The following is a 13,985-nucleotide window of genomic DNA, read 5'->3' as shown; positions in this document are numbered from 1 at the left end:
TGCCAGAGTGAAAAGGTCTTGGAGAAGTGAAAGATAATAGTATAATGCTATCTTTGTGATTGTCAGGCGGGGTCCCAAATGATAGGAGGAAGGATCACGTCATTCCCATTTATAAGAAAGGAAGCAAGGAGGACTCAGGGAACTACAGCCGGTGAGTCTCACCTCTGTACTTGGGAAGATCATGGAACAGATCCTCCTGGATGACATACTTGATCACATGAGGAATGAGCGTGTGATCCGAGACAGTCAGCACAGCTTCACCAGGGGAAGGTCAAGCCTAACCAACCTGGTGGCCTTCTATGATGGAGTGACAGCACTGGTGGACAAAGAGAATGCAACCGATGTCGTCTATCCAGACTTCTGAAAGGCCTTTGACATGGTCCCCCATCAAATCCTTGTCTCTAAATTGGAGAGATACGGATTTGAAGGGTGGACCACCCGATGGACAAGAAATTGGATGAAATGCTGCGGACAAAGGGTGGTGATTAATGGCTTTATGTCCAGGTGGAGACTGGTAACGATCAGTGTCCCCCTGGGGTCTGTCTTTGGACCAGTGCTCTTTAACATCTTTATCAATGACATCGATGATGGAATTGAGTGCACCCTCAGCGAGTTTGCTGATGACACCAAGCTGAGTGGGGCAGTTGACATGGTGGAAGGAATGGATGTCATTCAGAGGGACCTCAACAGGCTTGAAAGGTGAGCCCGGGTGAATCTAATGAGGTTCAGCACAGCAAAGTACAAGATTTTGCATTTGGCCAGAGGAATCCCAGGCAGACTGGAAGGAACAGCCCTTGAGAGTAGCTCTGCAGAGAGGGACCTGGGGGTCCTGGTTGATGAAAAACTTAACATGAGCCAGCAGTGTGCTCTTGCAGCTTGGAAAGCAAATGGTATCCTGGGCTCCATCAGAAGAGGGGTGCCCAGCAGGGACAGGGAGGTGATTGTCCCTTTCTACTCTGCTCTTGTGAGGCCCCATATGGAGTACTGTGTCCAGGTCTGGGGCCCCCAGTACAAGAAAGACAGGGAGCTGCTGGAGAGGGTCCAGAGGATGATCAGAAGGTTGGAGCACCTCCCCTATGAAGTCAGGCTGAGGAAGCTGGGCTAGTTCAGCCTGGAGAAAAGAAGGCTGCGGGGTGACCTCGTTGCAGCCTTTCAGTACCTAAAGGGAGTCTACAAACAGGAGGGGAGTCAACTCTTTTGAAAGGGTAGATAACTGCAGGACAAGGGGAAATGGTCTTAAGTTGAGGACGGGAAGATTTAGGTTGGATGTCAGGGAGAAATTCTTTACTATGAAAGTGGTGAGGCTGCCTAGAGAGGTTGTGGATGCTCCCTCCCTGGAGGTGTTCAAGGCCAGGTTGAATGGAGCCCTGGGCAACCTGGTCTAGTATTAAATGTGAATATTGGTGGCCCTGCCTGTGTTGGGGGGGTTGGAGATTCATGATCCTTGAGGTTCCTTCCAACCCGGGCCATTTTGTAATTCTGTGATTCTTTCCTCTGAAAGTAATGTCTCCCATTTCTTTCCATGGAAACTACTATAAATACAAATAGCAAGACAACACTATTTGACACAGTGATTTTTTAGCTATAAAACACTATTTTTAAACATAGTCACCAGTATTTCTGCCACTGACAAACAAGAGCCTGAATGCTGAGATCATGAAAATCTTCATGAACATCTGGAACATGGTCTGTGCTTGATGATGCTACAGACAAAAGCATCATTTATATTTGGTCTTAAGTCTAACTTCAATACATTGAGCATATACTCAGTTTTAAGATTTGCTGTAAATCCCAACTGCTATATACAGCATTTCAGAACAAAGAAATAAATTACCATACAATTCTGGTGTCTAGATCTTTAAGACTTACAAAAAAAGTAAAAGGAATACATTTTATGTATGCCGGCTACATCCTATTCTAAAGAAGGAAAATCATTCATGGATCAGACCTGAAGTACCTTAACAGTGTCTTTATTGAAAGTTAGATTCAACAGGAACAATGCCGCAACAGGGCTTTGACAGATTACCCAGTTGTCACGGTTTTATGATTTTTGTTTATTCCACATCATAACATCATGTAATGCAATGGGGGTTTGACTGTCGATGCTCAAGTTCTGGGTGCCTGTCCAGAGGAGAAGAACTACTACCTTTCCCAGGAGGCTTTGCAGTCAGCGAGGAGATGCAACTCCTGGCAAGGTCACCTGATGTTCTCTTCTTTGCCTGCTCTTCTTCACCCGTGCTTCTCCGTCTCCTCTTCTCCATCTGCTTTTCTTCATTGGCTCAACTGGATTGCACATCTCACCTCAGTATTGTGGTGAGGCCTATCCACCTTTTGCACACATTCTCTCTCTCTCTCTCTCTCTCATTATATTTTGCTGATGCTATATTTAGTAAATTAGTTTGTTTCACCTCAGATCGTTACCGCTGTTTTCAATTATTTTGGGGTCCCCTGTTCCCTTTTTCCGAGGCGTGGATTTGCAGATCCCTCCACCCCGCTAGTCACAGAACTGGGCCGAACCACCCTGTAAACCATTGACACCAGTGTATCTGGCCCATATCTTTTTCAGAGCCCACTACTGAAGAGATATCCAAAAAAAACATCTTTCACATGTGTTGTATTTATTCGTTCAAGGAAATTAATGGGATCACTTAGTGATAAAATATCTAAAAGGTAATGAAATTATGTATTTTCATTTCTTATCTCTAATGCAGGATGTATGATTTCATTATCCTGTAGAAGAGTCAAAGACAGCAAAGAGGCTTCTCTGACTAAAGAAGTGAGCTCTTGAGTCAAATATCTGATTGTGGGCACAGACAAAAAGACAAAATAGTAATGAGAGAAAGCCTATCATCTTCTAACAATTCTTTTGTATCAGCAAAACATTGTGCAAATATTTAGGGGGGGAATGACAAACTAATATTAAGAATGATAGATATGCTTTAATTTCACTTCACTGATAAATGAAAAAAAACAGCTTAACTTTTCTAGATGACATACCTCTTCAGGAAAGCTTCACTGATTTTCAGGACTCTGTAGACTCACTTCCTGGCAGAGACCTTCAATTGCCATCCCCTGGTATCTGAGAACCATAACTCAGTTGGATAACTGTCACAGCAGAGGACTAAAGGATACATTAAAGTATGTCATTAATTAATGAGTCCATGTAAAAGCACTCTAAGTGACTGAAGGAAAAATTTATCTTTTTTTTGATGAAGCCTTTTGCTCAATGGACAGGCCAACTGGTCTCGTGTGTGGACCCTAAAGACTATTAGCTGTGACAAATCCATAACTTATAAGGTCAGAGCAAAGGCTTTATGCACATGAATGGAAGAATATCTTCTGCTAATCTCCACAATTTGTAACTGTCTATTTAAAACAGCTAATGTTTTAATTAACCAACAAAAGGCTAATCATAGTAAAAGTCATGCACAAAACATTAAATATGTTGGAAGTTAGATTTTAAATTATTCTGAATATTCTTCATCTGTAGTAACAGAAATCAGTATTGATCGCATACATGATGATAAGTGATGAGTGACAAAACTCATAAAATAGTGTGAAATCATTTGCAGAATGATAGTGGAATAGACTTCAGCAAAAAAATAAATTTGAAAGATGGTTTTGCTCAGTATAAGTCAAGACATTTTTTTAATTGCTTATTTTCCTGTTCATATACACATCTTGTATAATTTCATAGGACAACAGTACATAATTACAATATTTTAATGGAAGAAATCTTCTGTTAATAGTTTTCCATGTATAACAGTTTTTTTTATGGAAGATTCAGGAAATGATTTTCAATTACATGAGTTCACCTTCAAGGCCAGTGGTCAAGCTGTTAATCAGATTAAATAGAGACAAACTTTTGGGTGCCCCCAGTGTGCTTCTTCTCCAGGAGCCCAACTTTTAAATGAGGGTGTACACTAGATAGAGTCATGAAGAATATTGTTAGATAATATCATACAGAAAGCTAACTGCTTGCAATTCATTCTTTGAAATTATTCAATAAATAAAGCTAACCAAAATCAATAAATTAATAATATCATACCTGTGGAAAAAGAGAAATAACCATGCTTACTAATAGATGAGTGAGGTCAACATAGATTTCTAGTCTTCATAGAGGCATCCTGTATAATGACTATTTGCCAATGTAATTGGTGCAGGCTTGACTGTATGCCAGATAACTTTACAAAAACTTGGGGTTTTTTTTTGAGAAGTGACAATACAAATAATTGCAGTGCAAACTTGATGAAAAAAAAAAAAAAAAAAAAAAAAAAAGGTTATATTTATAACAGAGATTGTTGTGGTGGGGTTGTTTTTTTGTTTTGTTTTTGATGTTTTGGACATCTGTAGACAGTGCTTCATTACTTCCATCTTTGCGTATCACTTCTGCCTGCAAAGACGAAATAACTTCATGTTCTATATTTATTTATGCACTTCGCTGAACTATGAAATTTTGAATATGGATATGTTAGAAAAAAACAGTAAAGAGTGAAAAATGCAGCCATTACTCAGCAGCTCTTGTGGCAAACAGTTCTACTTAGTTTTAAATTTTATGTTTATGTATAGAAATCGTTCAGCATTAACTATTTCTCACAAATATTAATAAGGTACATTAAATTATTTAGCATCTTCAAATTCTATAATTTGCCAAACACTACTGAATGTTATATTATATTCACCACTATGATATGATATGATATGATATGATATATTATAGTATATGTTATATACTGTTATATTATCTGAAAAGTGATAATTAATCCTAAATTAGGAGGCAAAAAGTTACACCAAAATAGTCTGTGATTTGACCAGCATCAGATTTTAAAAATGCTTAGATTTTCCACAGAGATTAAAAAGAAGAAAAAAAAAAATCTTAATATATTGCCACTCTTAGTTAAACAATATATTCAAATCCATATCCATTTATTCTATTCATTTCCTATTGGAATTGATATTGCTTCCTCGTGAGATGTGTCTGTTTTCACAATATCAATGTTCATGTGGAGTGAAAAAATTTATTTAGTTAATGAAATGCTATATTTTCATTAAAGATATACTGTAGTGATGTGAGAATTATTTCTGCTAAATTGCTGTAACCAAGCTAAAAATGTTGTGTTCAGCCTTACTTTTTTTGACAATTTGATAATTTGTTATAAAGATGACATGACATGTCTGATCTTCACTGTCACTAGAAATTCCCCTAATTAAAGATATAACTTATTTTTGTCATAAATTGAGGTCTACAAGGAAATGAAATAATTAGTGTTCAGTGAATAGCTAAACATTACTTACATTACTAGTGAACATAAAAAGAAAAAAATATATATCAAAAGCCATTCAAAGGAAATTGACTTTTTTCTAATACAAATGCATACAGAACAAAGTTACTAATATGATCATAAATACGAGTGCAATAGTTTCACAGATTAGAACAATAATAGAATCATTCAGGTTGGAAAAAAATTCTTGAGATCATCAAGTCTACCATTATACTGTGTCCTTACGTGCCACATGCACACTTCTCCTAAATGCCGTGAATAAGCAACTCTATTATGGGCAGCCTATTCCAATGCTGAGCCACCATTTCCATAATGAAATTCCTCCTGATATTTAATCTAAAGCTTCCCTGTACAACTTGAGGCCTTTTCTTCACTTTCTATCACTTGACACTTCAGAAAAGTGAGCAACACCCACCTTGCAACAACTTCATTTCAGGTTGTGATGGAGAGTGATGATGTGATCTCTTCTCCAGATTAAATAGTTCTACTTACACTAGCAGCTACTCTTATGTTTTGCTTCCTAACAGGTCCCTTCAGGATCTTCGTTGCTCTTCTCTGAATGCACTCTGGAATACAATATAGAGTCTGAACTGGACTGAACTGTTCATTTTCCTTTCTATGTTTCTAAACTTTTCTATGTTGTATTATTTTTACAATGATAGTCAAGGATACAAATGATAGTTAGAAATCTGTTATCCATTTATTCTAGTACTTTGTTCTGTACAAATATTTCTGCAGCTTTATGTCCATCTTTCCTTTGATGTAATTACTTCAGTCATGAACCCCATATCAATTTTTTTTTAAATAGTGAGAGATGCAAATGAGACTGTGCTCTGATTAATTAAGTGGAAAATACTAGTACCATGCCTTTCGCTCTGAAATAAATTCATATCAGGAACATAAAAGCATTTGAATATTTTCAGTCGAAGTATAACTAAAATAATAATATAGCCTTTCGGAAAAAAAAAATATTTTTAAAATTTCTAATTATTAGAATTGATGACAGTCCAAAGAGCTTTACATTTTACAAGATTTCTCTGAACAACTTTTAGAGTAACTTAAAAATATTCTGTCTCACATTTTTAAAACTAAGTTTTTATTTATATATTTATTGTAGTAGAGTTTTAGTTGCCACCTAGTCCTTCTGCTATCTTTAGCATAACTCTTATGATGTACAAGGAATTTAAGCTAATGGATAGAAGGACTGTCCAGTGCACTTGAAGTGCTGGTGATGGTGGTTAAACAGAGCAAAAAAAAATGCAAATTCAAGCAAAGCCCAATCCCCTACACAACTAGAGGAAGTGAAACAGTAAACAAAAGTAGAACATTTCATAAAGCTTCTCAGTTGATCTGTTGCAAATCTATAATTCATTTTATTGATACTGTCAGATGGAGCACATAAGTATGGTTTTTCAGGTGTTTGTGCAGCCTGAACATTGAATTTATACGTCTTGTAACTTTATTTGACTAGAGTGCAAAGAGTGAATGCATTTAGTTCAAAATTGTAACTAAAAGGTAATAGAATCTCCTCATCTACAGGATGGTATACACAGGCTGCATATATTTTCTAGAGTGGTGAATTATTTTAATTGTTTTTGTTAAATTAAGATACAGTCTTTCAGTGTATTTGCTACTTCAGATTGGTTGTAAATGGTAGTAGATAAAACAATGAAAAAAGAAAGTAGGCATATGAGAGAAGCTCTTTATAAATTCCCCTGTAACTACTTTTCCTCAGTACAAACTTCCTTGTCAAAGTGAGCTTTATTAATCAATCCAGACACAGAGAAACATCCTTAATAAATGAAGAGTACGAAAGTTACCTTTTCCTCTAGAGCCCTACAGGCTTGCTAGCATGTAAAACGAAGAATCAAACTTAAACTTTTCATTTTAAATGATAGCAGACATGCTATATTTGAACACTTAAGTGTGGCTAGGATTCATCTTATTAAAATCCCAACAGTTATTTTGCTTACTTCTTCTTCCTTGCTCTACCTAAAAAATTGGTTTGGAAATGCTTTCTGAAATGAAGAGGTGTTCTGAAGTTCTTGCATGTCAAAGAATCTTCTGTTCTTGTAATCAGCTGACAAGAGAAATTTCAGAGGCACTGATCAATATGGTTCTTTCAGACAACACGGTGTAATGTCACATAAGAAGAATAAAGGACACCGTTCCCATGTAAGCTATATACATTACCAATCACAGCATAGAAGGGAAAGCAAAAGAATGAAGTTGTCTACCTGACCTTCCACTGCTCATTGTCTCAGGTGAGGTAGATTTAAATATGATGTCTGTGTATATATGTAGTATAGATAGATAGATAGACAAATAGATAGATTTATAAATGATTTTCCTCTAACTTCAGAACTTGTGAATTGGAGTCAGTTGAGTCAGGTGAGACATTAACTTCTGACTTACTAATCACTGGGGTTTGATAGCTAATATGACAAACATCTATCTAACATTTGCTCTTATGATAGCACTACATGATCTCTTTCTGTTATAGGAGGGTATGGTGCCTGTCAGACTGTAAAATAAGCCTTCCCAAGCCTTTCTGATATGGGAGACTGAATTCTAGTCTTGAATAACTTCAGAGAATGGATACCCACTAATACGGATCTTGTTTAGATGATGGCTGCTAGGACCTGTTGTTTGACTTAGGTCCTGCTAAGATCTTTAATGGATATTCTAATTTTTTCATAGTCTCTGATGAAAAGAAGGTTGATACTTTATTCATCATCATCCAACTGAAAGGTATTTGGATGAAAGGAACAGAAGCCAGACTGAATGGGAATTTGTGTAACTTGGTATAATGATGTCCCAGATAATGGGGGCAGTGCTGGAACCAGATGATCTTTAACATCCTTTCCAACACAAGCCATTCTATGATTCTATCACTCTTTGATTTTTGAAACTCATGTACTGTTACAGTAAAAGAGAAAAATGTAGAAATGAACATCCCTGCTCTCCTATACTTTGCATGCACTGACAGGCTCCCATTAGCTCACACTGGCAATATTGCAGTTCACATACAAATGCTAGTGTCATCTCACTGTGATGGTCACAGCAGCCAGGCACTTGAGTCATGCCTGGTAACAGCCTTAACAGGAAACTGAGTGAGAGGTAAAATGTTAAATCCTACAGCCTGCCTGTCTGCAGCAAATACAGAAGGCTGAGTATAATCATTTAGCAGGTCAAATTGCAAGCAGGCCTGCTTGCTTATGGACCAGAGAGAGGAGCTTTGTTTTAAATCATCTGGGGGTAGTGGGGTAGGTGACATGGCACTCATGGAGCTGCTTAGCCACAATAAAGCCTCTCAGTGTTAACATTAAATCACTTGTCCGTGTTTTGCTAGGAGGCTGAGAATTGCCCTGTTGCTTGGTGGCTTGGAATGCTAATGAATTTTCGAGAGCTGTTTCCCAGTGCAGACCTGATTTCAGTCTGTTGAAATGTTGTTCTAAAATTGTTTCCCTCCATGGCAAGAGGAGAAGGAGAATGAGTACACTGAGCTACATGTGTAATATTTATCACATAGCAAGCAGATGTGAGGAGTCACAGAGGCTAGTTCTAAAGCATATTTATCAGGTATCTCTGCCCTCTCTACTTTGGTTCTGTCATACCTTGCCTCCAAACCTGTTCCCATACTCTAAATCTCAAAACGGAAGGAACAAACATAATTCTCTATTCAGAATTGTCTTCTGACATGTAGAAGAACCAGAACTCTCTAGGGTATCTGTTACTGATACACCTTTGTCTGCTCATATAGACATGTTTAAGTTACGTAAGCTTCTTATAAATATCAAGCACTAACTCTACTGTATAAAATGGTTGTAAAGAAATTGAATTATCTTCTGCAAACCTTGTGGGATGTAATGTACTGTAAATGAGGCATAAAAGTTCAAATTGAAGATATTATTGATGGTGTGCAAATAATTAATTCATTCCTATCTTATTCTAACAAACTCTTAGGGCTAATTTTTGTTATCAACTTATTCAGAATCACCACATTGCCTTATTGTATTGCCATCTTACATTTCTGGTTAAGTAACAACTCAGAGCACAGTTGGTCTCAGATGCCAATGATGAGAAGAGATGGATCACATCAGAAGAAAGCTGTAATAAATTGTAAACTCTGGTTAGGGATAAACACAAAACCCTTCTGCTTTGCCGTGTGCTCCTGGCTTCTACCTTAGGGCAACAAGAAGGTCAAGGTGGTCAAATGTTTTAAAGAGTCTAAAATAAATTGCTGGAGTGGTAAAACTCTGAAGTTTTTTTGTCACTTTTCAAAATCCTGATGTTGTTGATCTTGCTGCTGATAATTATCTTGATCTCATTGTTGCTGCATATTCAAGTCTTCCTCTTTCCAATTCTCTTATTTTTCCTTGGGTCAAGAGATGCTCTTTCCTCCTTTAATCAAGATTTATTTCTTTTAGTCTTTCCACCTCAATCCCTGGTCCTGCTCCCAGTTGACTCGTAGCAGTACTCTATTAACTCAGTTTCACACTTTCCCATTCTTAAGAAGGGTCACTTTTACGTCCCTTTCTCTGGAGCATGAGGTAAGATTTCTTCTCTCCATAAAAATCCAAAAGATATCTTTGTGTGCACATCTTCCTTTAACTTAAAAATTCCTTCTTGTTATTGTAGAAACAACTTTGCTGTTGTAAAGACAAAATTAGTCGGAGAAGAAAGGATTAGGATAACGCATAGTTTACAGTAATTTTCTTTTGTAAAAAGCAAAATACTGTAAAAAGCAAGCATTTATTTTCTAACAACTTAATTAAGTTTTTATCAAGAGTAATAAAGGTATTATTTAGAAGAGGATAGAAGCTAGATAGCAATTCTGGTGTGCTAGGTGTTTTGTTAATGCTAGTGACAAAAAAATCATAACATAAAGCTTTCAGAAAACAAGGAAAACAGATGTAATATGAAAGGAAGTCTTCTGTTTTGCTAGAAGTGCCACACTTAAGATTACACTTAAATGAGTTTATTGTTGCACCAAATAATAAACACAGTTATAACACAGCAAAACTACCACAAGCAGAAGATACCTCCTTGAGTTTCCATCCAATGTATTTGATTAGATTTTCTCTCAGTCTCAAGATTCCCTATAATGAGCAAGACATTGTTTCTCAAGTAGAATTTTATCTAACTGCTTTTAAATCAACAGCAAAATTCTCTTTCACTTGGGCTGTGCAAATATAATGCTCTCTTTTCCTAATTAAATTAATTGCAAGTGCCAGAGTAGCACAATCTGACCTACATGTGTAAAGTAAATGCATATGGGCTTTGCACAGATAAATTAATTGGAAAAATGATTAACAGGGAAAATGTACTTGCCATGCTTACATCACTCCTGCATTATGCTAATACATAATATTACAACAGTAGCAGAAAGCTTAACTTACATCACCCCTGCATTATGCTAATACTTCATGCTACAGCAACATCAATCTGACGATGCATTAACATACTCTATCACTAAAGTGATGTACAGTAGGACTGATGATACGCTAGTTTAAATCATTGTCAAAGTCATATCACTGTAATGCCACTATGTTGATCATTTGATATAATACATTGCTGAAGAAATACCATGCTGATTACATATCAACACAACATATCATTTTCATGTCACCATGAGGATATTGTTGAATAATCTACTGAAGAGGAAGGAAGGAAATCTGATGGAATCTCTTACAGAAAAATATATTTTCTAGATATTCAGTAACATTTTAATGGCCTTTTTAGCCATAGAATGTTTAAAGAAAACGGGAACATTATTTTACCATAATCAAGAATGGAGAGGTCTCAGTTTAGACTTCTGATTTTTATTATTTATTTATTTATTTAAAAAGAAATTAGAGAAGCGGCATGCAGAAGTAAATGGCTCTGAGATAGCTGTGACTGCTTTTGTTGGTTTACATTTTAATGACAAAGCAGAATAACAAGGGAGCTGAAAACACACAAAAAAATATTAATAAATTTAAAGCTGACATCCAAAGATATCTAAACACATTTTCTCTTTGAAAAATATAGAGCACGTGCCTTTTACATATCCTTGATATTCAGATGGATAGCTGAGGAGTGGCAAGAGACATATATCCTCATCTTAACATTCAATAAAACTATAACTCATGATTTTTCACTCAGTCTCTTTCTCTCTCTCTCTGTTCAATAAAGGAAAGCAGCAGTATGATAAAACGGTTCAGAAGAGTAGTAAGAATATGGGGGGAGGATTGGCCTATGTCTCTGGCTGGCACTGGAGTAAAGGATCTGGACATATTTTGTGTTCCTCTGAAGGAGTCTGACACAAGTAAATAAAAAAATCTTTGCTGTTCCTATTTTCTAAAAGCAATCCAAGGGCTTCATATTCTATGACAAAGAAAATATAAAGACCTTGAATGCCCTTTCTTGAGATGAGATCCACAAAAGTCTCCAATTTAGGAAAGTAAAGCATTAAACTTTGCAAGCTTTGAAGCTCCTAACTTCCCATGTGTCTGCATTTTTATAAGTTATCTGTCATGAACTATTTTTGTAATACCTAATGCTTTTACCATCCCACTGATAAAGAAGAAAAAATAAAATCATGCTTTTAGATGTTTTCTCCCTGTTCTTTCCCCAGAATATTCTTTGCATATGTTCAGTGTGTAAAAATCTTTAGAAAGTATGATATTTTGCGGACATAGTTATCTTAGGCAAGGTGTCCCTCAAAAATCAGTGTTTGCTTCTATCTCATTGTAAAGGACAGTGTAAAAATGAGAAGAATAAAATGAAAGGAAGAAAAGGAGCTATGATTCCATTTGCTGGTACAGCTGATCACTGACAAGTCTTAACCTCAAGAGCTAGTTGCCCTCTGGGAGGCCACAAAGTGGAACTTCATGATAGATTATTCAAAGAAAGAAACTTGCATCTTCCGTTTTAATGTGTTCTGTTTAAAAATTAAATCAGGCCAAGACTCACTCAGCAGACCAAAGTGTTTGAGGGAGAAAAGAAGATTTTTTTCCCCCAGGCTATTTCCTGGTTTAGTGGTTTCTTGCTCCCTTCAACAGTTTTCAATATAGTGCCATGACTTGACTAGAGCTTCTCTTTTATGGCGATATGACAGCACAGAGAATTCCATTTCTAAATATTCTTTCTAAAGCTCTGTTCCTGCAGCTACGGTCATTGCTGCAATGACCTGTGACCTCAGTTAGATCTATTTTAGACTTTCTTGTTCCCTTGGTAATCAGGATGGAAGTTAAGAGAGAAGGGTATTGTTTGTGACATCTTTTAACTTCTTAAATAGCTGATTTTCAGTCAGCCTGAGGAGCATCTTTCTCTTCTGTAGGGAAGTTCAGGTATTTGCTTTCAGAGTAATTGTGAAACTTCTGGGAGATTCAGCATGTGGGAATATTTCTATTTAGCAAGTTATCATCAATCACTGTATGCTATGCTGCTGGAAGTGACATATTCTGTATGAGATGGGAAATTAATGTCTTCATCACTTTGGTATTAAACATCTCCAGGCACTTTCACAAAATTAGCAATATTAGTACCTAGTGGCTGTCCAGATTGGGGGTAGATAATTTTACCTTTCCAATATAAAATTCATCCTTGTGTTCCATCTATATACTTTGACTTTCTGATCTGCTTAGTGCTGCTGTAATCCACTGAGCAGTTATTGTGTTCCCCTCCAGAAACTATGGTATGACAGCAGCAGCAAATTGATACTTTATGTAATTCCATGGTAGTTTTACTTAAAATCTTTGCACTTACAAGATATACTTAAGATAATATCAATTATAGATTTCAATCTCTATTTCAAACATAATTTTTAAAGCCTTATATTATTTTGCTTCAAAGATTCTTAGCTTTAACATTTCACCAGTGTAACTCCAGCAAATTTCCTATGTTATCAAACTAAACATTAAAATCAGTCAAAAAATGGAATTAGAATAAATATAAATTATTGGAGTAAGCAATAAGAAAAAATTACATATTCCCAGTCCTTCAAGAATGGTAATTAAATGTTCTCAGACAATTTAGTTGTTGTATAAATCTGTATACATACCTGTAACACAGTTTCTGCTGTTTGAGAAAAGGAATAAGGGAGAAAGAACTGTCGTTTATTCTCACTCCCTCCTGCCTAATATACAGGAGTGTTGTCACTTACTCAATTGCTTGAGTTAGTGGCATACACATGTCAGTGGGGAACCTAACCCAGAGTCATGTGTTCATTTGATCTCTCCACAATTCCTGCTGCTCACACAGGATGTAGTAACTAGAAGAAAACCTTACAAAAACAGTGCATTCAGTATTAACTATAAATATAGCACTCTGGCTGTGTATAACTTCCCTAAAACAAAACTGAGTAGACAGCTTGGCAGTCTAGTAACACTGAATTTTGTTGCTACACTGAAGATCCATGCATGTGTCATGTGGCAATAGGAGGGAACAAAACTAATGATTTCTTCTAAATCTGAGTAGGGAATTTCATTAAAAGAAAATATTATTCTTATTTTTTTTCTCTCTGTAGACTCTCCCACTTTCACTGTACGTTTTTCCCTTGGAGCATATAAGACTTTGCCCTGGTTTCCTGAAGCATTTCAAATGAAAGCTCACACTGACCTCCAATCTGAGCTTAACCCCAAAATCCTAAGTGCATGGTTTGTTCAGTGTGCATCAGAAAGTCAAATGAGCCATTTGTGATACCTACACAACTTTCAC

The sequence above is a fragment of the Phasianus colchicus genome, chromosome 3 (assembly GCF_987193195.1).
Source record: "Phasianus colchicus chromosome 3, bPhaCol1.hap1.1, whole genome shotgun sequence".
Classification (NCBI taxonomy): domain Eukaryota; kingdom Metazoa; phylum Chordata; class Aves; order Galliformes; family Phasianidae; genus Phasianus; species Phasianus colchicus.
This window is presented reverse-complemented; position numbering follows the sequence as displayed.